Raw genomic sequence first — 9,227 nt, 5'->3', positions numbered from 1 at the left:
CAAGACCAATCTCACAAATCCTTTTTCATAATTAAAACTTTACAGAGAATATAAACAGTGACCTCTATTATTTTTGGCACAGCAAAATGTCTTTCAAAAGGGAAAAAAACCTCACTTAAAAGTCAACTGCTGACAGGGTAGGGAAAAGAAAAAGGATGCCTGGGGAAGAACATTTTATTCTTATGCAAATGGGTTCTTCCACCAGGAAGAGTAACTTAATTGCTGTCCGATGGAGTGGGACCCCTTGGCTGGTGGAGGGGAAGGCTCTATGGCTGTGTGGCGGGGAGCTGGCCAGCCTGCCATTGGGCACCCTTGGGCCATGCATTCCAGCCCTGGCCAGGAGGGGAGCAGGACAACCACACTGATCCATCTCATGTGCACCTGCAGCTGTTGGGGTGGGGTGGTGTACAGCTTCTTCTGTCCTCAGAAGAGGTATGAGGACAAAAAGGCTTAGAAGCAAAAGAAAAAAAGATTTTTTGGTTTGCATGATACTCACCCTCCCTCACGCCCTTTGTCTAGATGCCAAAAATATTGTAGAAAAAAAAAACCTGCGTTCTTGTCACACGACCAGGAAAAGTTAGACATGCAGACACTTTTAAAGGTAAGGAGAATGGAATTTATTTGGTGAAAAGGAAGATAAACTCTCAGCAAAGTGAGAGGGGTTCCTGTTAACAGGCCTCCATCTCACAAATTGAGGAGGAACCATGCTCCTGCCCCTGCAAATGGCAGGAACTTCCCAAGGCTCCACCCCATCCACCCAGTGGGCAGGCCAGTGGAAGATTCTCCAGGCCCTCTTATCTTCCTCCTGTATCTATCACCAGGAGTTTGAGACCAGCCTGGCCAACATGGTGAAATCCCATCATCACTAAAAATACAAAAATTAGTAGGGCATGGTGGCACATGACTGTAATCCCAGCTACTCAGGGTGCTAAGGCATGAGAATTGCTTGAACCTGGGAGGTGGAGGTTGCAGTGAGCCAGTGAACTGAGATCATGCCTCTGCATTCCAGCCTGGGCGACAGAGTGAGACTCTGTCTCAAAAACAAAAACAAAAACAAACAAACAAAATCCAACAAGACACTGCTGTGCAAGTGAATTGAGATATCTAGTACAAAATAAGCTTTGGGCCAGGCGCAGTGGCTCACACCTGTAATCCCAGCACTTTGGGAAGTTGAGGCGGGTGGATCACCAGAAGCCAGAAATTCGAGACCAGCCTAGCCAACAGAGTGAAAACCCATCTCTAGCAAAAAATACAAAAATTAGCTGGGTATGGTGTCATGCACCTCTAATCCCAGTTACTCAGGAGGCTGAGGTGGGAGACTCGCTTGAGCTGGGGAGGTGGAGGTCGCAGTGAGCCAAGGTTTTGCCAGTGTACTCAGCCTGGGTGAGAAAGTGAGACCCTGTCAAGAAAGAAAAGAAAAGAAAAGAAGAAAGAGGGAAGGAAGGGAGGGAGGGAGGGAGGGAGGGAAAAAAGAAAGAGAGAAAGAAAGAAAGGAAGGAAGGAGGAAAGAAAAAGAAAAGAAAAAAAGAAAAGAAGAAGGGAGGGAGGGAGAGATGGAAGGAAAGAAGGAAGGAAGGGAGGGAAAGAAAGAAAAGAAAAGAGAAAGCAAGCTTTGTTTATCCTAAGAAAGGCTTTTAATAAGAGGGTTTGCCGGTAAAAAGCTATCCTAAAAATTAAATCTTTTAGTTTATTTGTACACAGTCATAGGTTAGATCTGATGTTGGTAAAACTGATCTGGGGCTGAAGTCTCCTGTATCTTGTGATTATCTTATGATTCTATGAGAGAATTTTGTGTGAATGCTGATACATGTAGATGTCGACAAAAAGAGCCAAACTCTGTAAAACATTTGAAGAGATTTATTCTGAGCCAAATATTAGTGGCCATGGCCCAAGGCACAGTCTCAAGAGGTCCTGGGACATGTGCCCAGGGTGGATGGGTTACAGTTTGGTTTTATACCTTTTAGAAAGACATAAAACGTCAATCATTAATACATGGTTTGGTCCAGAATGGCAGAACAATTTGAAGTGGAGACTTACAGGTCATAGGTAGATTCAAAGATTTTCTGATCCGCAACCAGGCATTGTGGTTCATGCCTGTAATCCCAATACTTTGGGAGGCCAAGGTGGGCAGATCCCTTGAGACCAGGAGTTTGAGACCAGCTTGGCCAACCTGATGAAACCTGATCTTTACTAAAAATACAAAAAATTAGCTTAGCATGGCACTTGCCTGTAATTCCAGCTACTCTGGAGGCTAAGGCATGAAAAATCACTTGAAACCCAGGAGGCAGAGGTTACAGTGGGCCAAGTTGGCACCATTGCACTCCAGCCTGGGCAACAGAGCAAGACTGTCTCAAAAAAATAATCAAACACACACACACACACACACACACACACACAATTTCTGATTGTCAATTGGTTGAAAGAATTAAGTTATGATCTAAAAGCCTGGAATCAACAGAAAGAAGTGTCTGTGTTAAGAGAAGGGGTTGTGGAAACCAAGGTACTTATTATGTAGATCAAGTCTCGGAATTGGCCACTCTTAGAGATAATAAGTGGCAAATGGTTTCCTATTCACACCTGTAAAAAGTGCTAGACTCTTAGTTAATCTCTTCAGGATTGGGAGGGTCTGGAAGGGAAAATATTTCATTGTGTTAAGAGATTCTTTACAGGATGCAAATCTCCCTCCAACAAAAGACCACTCCACAGAATCATTTCAAAATATGGCAAAGAAACATATTTTGTGTTAAAATATTTTGGTTTCCTTCTTTTTTTCCATGTGATGTTATGCCAGAGTCAGGTTGAAAAGTAAATATTATATAGGGTTAAATGAAACCCATCTGGCAAGATTTTATGGTGTGTAGAGCATGACTCCTAGGCCACTTAGATAGAAAGTTGGGCAAAAGAGAAAAAAAGGACAGAGTTTAGTTCTCATAGAGATGAGACTTTTTTTCGGAAAATGAATTTTTCTTAGCTCCAAAGTTCCCACTTAATTCTGCCTAGGAAGATTTGGTTTCTTGGGTTTAGAAGTACATCCCGTTTGGGGGTAATTACTCACTCAATCCAAGCTTTAAACTTAAAGTTCAGATTCTCTATCAGTTCTGTTGTATCTTGCCTGTCTCCTAGGATGGCATCTGTGTACAGCAGGGTTCACGTCCTGGTGCTGTCCTCTGGGTCCTACCAGCTTTGATCTGCATAAACCCTAGATCTTTGTAAGGTGGTCTCTAGTCCTTCTGCACCTGCTACAGATCTCCTTGGTCCCACCTAGTCTTCCAGAGGGGACAATGCACCTATTGCTGATACCATTTTTTTTCTGTCAGGTGTGGGACCACAAAGTCTGCACACTCTGCAACATTCTCTTGCCAGCCCCAGGCCTCTTCCAATCCACCAATCCCCTCTACATTCCTTCGACCCTCACTAGATTGCGGAAACACCTGCCTCTCTCCTCATTCAGGCAGGCCAGAGAGGTACTATTTTGGGCTTTTTTTCTCTCCAGCCTACCAACTGCCAATCCTAAGTCACTGTCCCAACCCTTCATAAGTATGGGGAACCTTTTGAGTTGATTTCCTTCCAAGAGTTCCAAACAAAAATAAAAGATAAGCCCTATCAATTCTTTAATCGATCATCTGCTGTCCCATCCCTCATACATACACCTACACATATACACACAAGGGCCAGGGTGGGTGGGCCACTGGATCCCTACTCAGTCCGCCATCTGCTCCTTAGCTTCAAATATCTCCTGCATCCTTGTGCAGGTCAGAAAAAGTTTCCATGCCTTCCTTTTGTCAGAGGTGTTTGAACCAGAGTGACTCCATCTTGAATAGGGGCTGGGTAATATAAGGCTGAGACTTACTGGGCTGCATTCTAAGTCACAGGATGAGAGAGGAGGTCAATACAAGAGTGTGTTCCCACACTTACGACAGGTTGGGACAGTGACCTAGAATTGGCAACAGGGTAGGTAAAACAGCATGTGGTAAAGAAGTCAGAGAAAGCCCACCAAGATGATGATGAAAGTGACCTCTGGTCATCTTCACTGCTCTGGTCGTCTTCACTTCGTGACCTCTGGTGGTCTTCACTGCTCATTATATGCTAATTATATTGCATTGGCATGCTAAAAAGCAGTCCGACCAGAGCCATGACAGCTTACCAATGCCTGGTCAACATCAGGAAGTTACCTTATATGGTCTAAGAAGGGGAGAACTCTCAGTTCCGGAAATTGCCCACCCCTTTCCCAGAAAACTCATGAAAAATCCACGTGTTGTTCAGCATATAATCAGGAAATAACCATAAAATAGACAACCAGAAGTCCTGAGGGCCTGTTGAGTAGCCATTCCCTATTCCTTTACTTTCTTAACAAATAAACTTGCTTTCACTTTACTCTATGGACTCACCTCGAATCCTTTCCTGTGTGGGGTCCAAGAACCCTCCCTTGAGGTCCTGACTGAGACCCCTTTCCGGTAACACTTTGAGCCAGAGAAATGTTCGAACGTGACATCCTCATCTTACCTACCTCTGTTTAGTTTATAAACCTAGACTCCAAGAAGCCTTGGCTCCCTGGGACTTGAAAATCTCTTTCTCTCAAGAGAAGTCTAGCTCTAGCTTTTTGCAACTATTGTCTCTGAAAAGGGCTTCAAGAGTGCTTTGAATGCCAAAAGGGGGTCATTTAATTCCCTGGCTCTTGTTTAGATTTTATCTTGCCTTTGAAGCAAAGAGCATAACTCAGCCTCAATGTCAGGACAGCTTCAGGACAGCAAAAATGCCAGGAATAGAAAATGCTCTAAGGTTGTACTTCAGAATAGCAGCTCTCAGACTGGATGTTCCTCACCCATGGCCGGCTGACCCCTACCTTTTGTTCCCATACCCTTGCCTCCCAATCTAAGGCTCCCTCACCACAGGAGGACCCTTCATGAAAGGGGGAGGTGGCTGATGGTGTCAAGATGCCCAGTCCAGTACTCAGCAGCAGTTCCTCCATCAGAAGAGGGGAAGGGGTATTATAGCCCCAACATCATATCTTTTATCTAGGTCAGAAAATACATGTGCCTTCCGTATGTTAAGGCAACATTCAAACAGATTTGACAGAAAGTGCCCAAGTTTAATTGACTGAACCAACAGAAAGACAAAAGAGCTGCTTAGAAGAATATTTGAGAAACAGAGAATTATATGTTCAGTTGAGAAAGGAATGTCTAAATAAGATTGCTAAGTTAGATATGGGAGCAGTTCCCTTTCTATAACAAAGCCTCCAGGCATAATTTCTCTAACAGGTTATTAACATATGTCTTATCTTTTCTGAACCACACTGACTGGAAGCAGTTAAGTGCCTCTGTCAGCTGTGAATATTAAGCAAATATGTGGTGACAAAATACAATAAAATGCTACAGGCCTGTCTGATCATGGCTAGTTTATAAAAAGCAGGGCCCTGTTTTTGTTTGTTTGTTTTTTGTGTTTTGAGACGGAGTCTTGCTCTGTCGCCAGGCTTGAGTGTGTGGTGCGATCTCAGCAGAGCCCTGTTTTACTGAAACATTAGCATGATATAAAAACTGAAGCAATGAGAATTTTAAAGTTTAGTACACATGGATGTATATATATCCATGTATACATATATATATAATGGTATACATATCTGTGTATATGTACATACATGTGTACACACACACACACACACACTTCTTTCTTTTCTCATATATGTAGAAGGTAAATCTCCAAAGTATAGTGGAAGTTACTGTTGAGGAGAAAGAGAAGCAACCTGCAAAGAGACTGGTGTCATTTATCCCTTTGAACCTGCACATCTCAAAGGCATCCTCTGACTGGTTCATTTCCAGGTGACTCTGCGTGAATGCATACTGATTTTAGAATCCAGCTCTTCTTTCTCCTCTGGGAAATGCACCTGTTCCAAGCATATGGGTTTAGTGGGAGGGAGCTGCTTTGTCGTTAGAGAGTACACCTGGGCAAAAGGAAGAAGAGGGAAGAGGGCTGGTGGCCGTCACCAACTCAGAGTCTTGCTTGAAGGATTTCCTAACCAAAGTCAGAGAAAAAATACAGTGTCTCTCTGGGGCTAAACCTAGGAATCCCAGTTTCACCGCTTTTATCTGTGTGACCTTGGGCAAGTTACTTTGACCCTCTGTCTCTTAGTTTCCTTCTGTAAAATAGGGATAATAATAGCCCTTAACCTGGTAAAGTGGTGAAATTTTAGTGAACACATCTAAAAAACTTAGAACAATATTCAGCACACAATGAACTTTCAGTACATTTTGTGAGAAATGGTAGCTGCCATTTCCCATCTCTGTTCCCTACCCATTGGAAGAAGATAATCAGAGCTAAGAAAAAGCACAGTGGAAAAAGAAAGAGGCCAGAGACAGACAAAAATAGATAGCAATGCCTTCCCACCACCCTGTATCCCTGGGTTTGCTGCTCCCTGAAGCAAGCCTCACCTCTGACTTTCCAGGGGCTATGTTAGGTCCCCCACAAATTTCTGCTTTTGCTCGAGTTTTGTACTTTGCATTCTTTTACTTTTAACTACTTGTAAGTTGTGCCCCTTTTAAATATGCCTTAGTATTTAAAGTGGGTATCCCTCAGACACCATAGAGTTGGGTCTTGCTTTTTGGGAACATGATAACAATGATGAGGATTAATAGCTCTTTTACATTAAATTGTTATAAGAGCTGGCACTTTTACTTCTTTACTTGAGGAGAAGACTGAAGCGTAGGCAATTAACGGGTTTGCTGAATAACTTGTATGTAGCTCAGTGAAGCTAAGACGAGATCCCCGGTGCTGGAAATACCCCAGTTGCTCTTTTGTCTTTCCCAACCACGTAGTTGTTACAAAAGATAAGGTGCCAGGACCTTATAAAGCGAAAGTTAATAGGTAAAAACCAATGGTAAAGATTTCAAAGGCGGTTACTGCCATTAGGAAAAAAGTTGCCAATCACTTTTGTTTCCAGCGTTAGGACAGAAGTCTTCACCACTGGCTTCTACTTTTATTTCTTAACTTTTGCTTTTTCTAGACCCAGTGTATATGTAAAGCAAAGATCAAGCCACGTCCAGAACCTCTAAAGAGTTTTTGGTGCTGCTTATGTTTTGCTGTACTCCTCACTGCCCCTTCCCTCCTTATCTCAGATACACCCACTAGGATTCCACCAAAGGAGAAGTTACAAATAACTTTCCAGGCCTCCTCAGGGGAGTTGGCTATAGTTGGCATTGCACTTGATCTGGATATTAAAACCATTCAAGGAAGACACAGATATTTTGAATTTCAGCGCTTGCTCTGTGAGTAACACTTTTGTGAGAATGACTATTTTTCTTTCATTTATTTTTCCCGTGGATAGTAATTGCACATATGCTATATACCAAGCACATTCCAGGCATCAGGGTACGGCAGTGAGCAAGACAGATAGGATGCTTGCACCTACGGACAAGCTTCCTTACTACCTATGCAAATGTTTAATTACAGTTCACTCAAATGTGTACTGAGTGTCTACAGAGGGCCAGGCACAGGTTTAAGTGCTGGGGACACAGCTGTGAGCAAAATAGACCCCTCTGCTCCTTGAGTGATACTTTTAAGTGAAGAAAGCCTCATGGAAAAGGCAGCATTTCTTCCCCTGCTAAAGTCCCTGAATATTATAGCCTCCTCATCTCGTCTGAATCCTTGTATGATAACCTAGCCAGAAAAATAGAAATAAAATAATTCCCGTTTAGGGTTTACACTGTCACCAAAGGTTTCAACAGAAGGGAAAATTCAGAGAACGCTTAGTCCAATTCCTTTGTATTACATTTGTAGACACTGAGATCCAAACAGCTTGGAAGTCACCAAAAATCCATACCTTATAACACAGTCAACACTAGAATCCAGATTTCCAGATTGCCAGCCCTGTATGCATTCTCCTAGGTCCAACTATTCACAGGAGAATAGCTGCTAAGGCCATATTTACCATAAATGCTGAGCGAATGACCTTTAAAATAAGAATGGACATAATAATTCATATGAAAAAAATGTTTTGAATAGAAATTAATTAAATATAAGAAAAGTAACCAGGAAGTTTGTATCAGAAACTTGGTTATTCACAGCAAATGTTAATGATCAAAACTTAAAACTGGAAAATCATCATGGTTTGACTGTTTCTGATAGAGACAAAAGGTAGCCAACAGTCCCTGGCGAAACCCCGCCTCCAAGCCTAAAATAGCCTGAAGGCCGAAAAGCCGGACTGCTGGTCCGTGACCTTTCCCGTCTGATTCTTTCCGAATAATGCCCACCCACGGGCTGGCAGGATGGGGTGGAGCCTCGGGAAGTTAGCAACCTTTGCCCAGGGGAGGAGCCTGGCGTCTGGTGTTCCTGCGTGGTGACCTGGGATTCAATCTGTAAGGTGGGAAACCTGCTAACAGGACTCTCTCATTTTGCTGAGAATTATTTTTCCTTTTCTTTTGTACAGTAATTCCATTTTCCTCACATTTTCTATGTGTCCATGAGCCTAATCTTTCCTGGTCGTGTGACAAGAGCTTAGTTTTAGCTGAACTAAGAAGAAAGTTCTGCTACATTTCCTGAGCAATTGATACTTGGTTGTAAGAAGGATGTTTGGGGATTATTTGATTCTAGAATTAAGTCATTACCAATAAGAGATCGTGCCTAGTAGTAAAGATTTGTAAAGCTATGTTCTTGGGTTTGAGAGAGGTTATTATTTGTTTATTTGCTTATTTGAAAAATTACAAGATGAACATGTCACGGAATGCAGAGTTAGTAGACAAATACCTGAAGCTTCCTTAGAGTCGCCTAGAATGACAATATTCACTATCCAGAGTCCAGAGTTGAAAGGCCTAATTCATAACTTGTATAGGAAAGGAAAAGGCTGAAGGAAGATGGATCATCAGATGTGCATTTTAGGCTTCAACTCAATTTTGGGGACACTGGGGAAACCATTCCAAGCAGAGAGCTGCCCCTCTTGGAAAAGGGATGATAAGTGTGGTAAATCTGAGGGATTGTGGAGCTGAACTGCAGACTGACAAATGCTGTGGCCGTGGTAGATGCAGCGCATGTAGTTGTCCTGAGGACACTGCCCTCTTCACTACACCAGAATATCTGTGCTCTTCAGGGGCGTGGCACCTGCTTTCTCAAGCCGTAGAATGCACTTATGCTTCAGGCCAGGCACGGTGACTCACACCTGTAATCCCAGCACTTTGGGAGGCCGAGGCAGGTGGATCACCTGAGGTCAGGAGTTCAAGACCAGCCTGGCCAACATGGTG

Source organism: Mandrillus leucophaeus, unplaced genomic scaffold, assembly GCF_000951045.1.
Source record: "Mandrillus leucophaeus isolate KB7577 unplaced genomic scaffold, Mleu.le_1.0 Scaffold350, whole genome shotgun sequence".
In the NCBI taxonomy this organism is placed as follows: Eukaryota; Metazoa; Chordata; class Mammalia; order Primates; family Cercopithecidae; genus Mandrillus; species Mandrillus leucophaeus.
Note: the sequence above shows the minus strand (reverse complement) of the source record.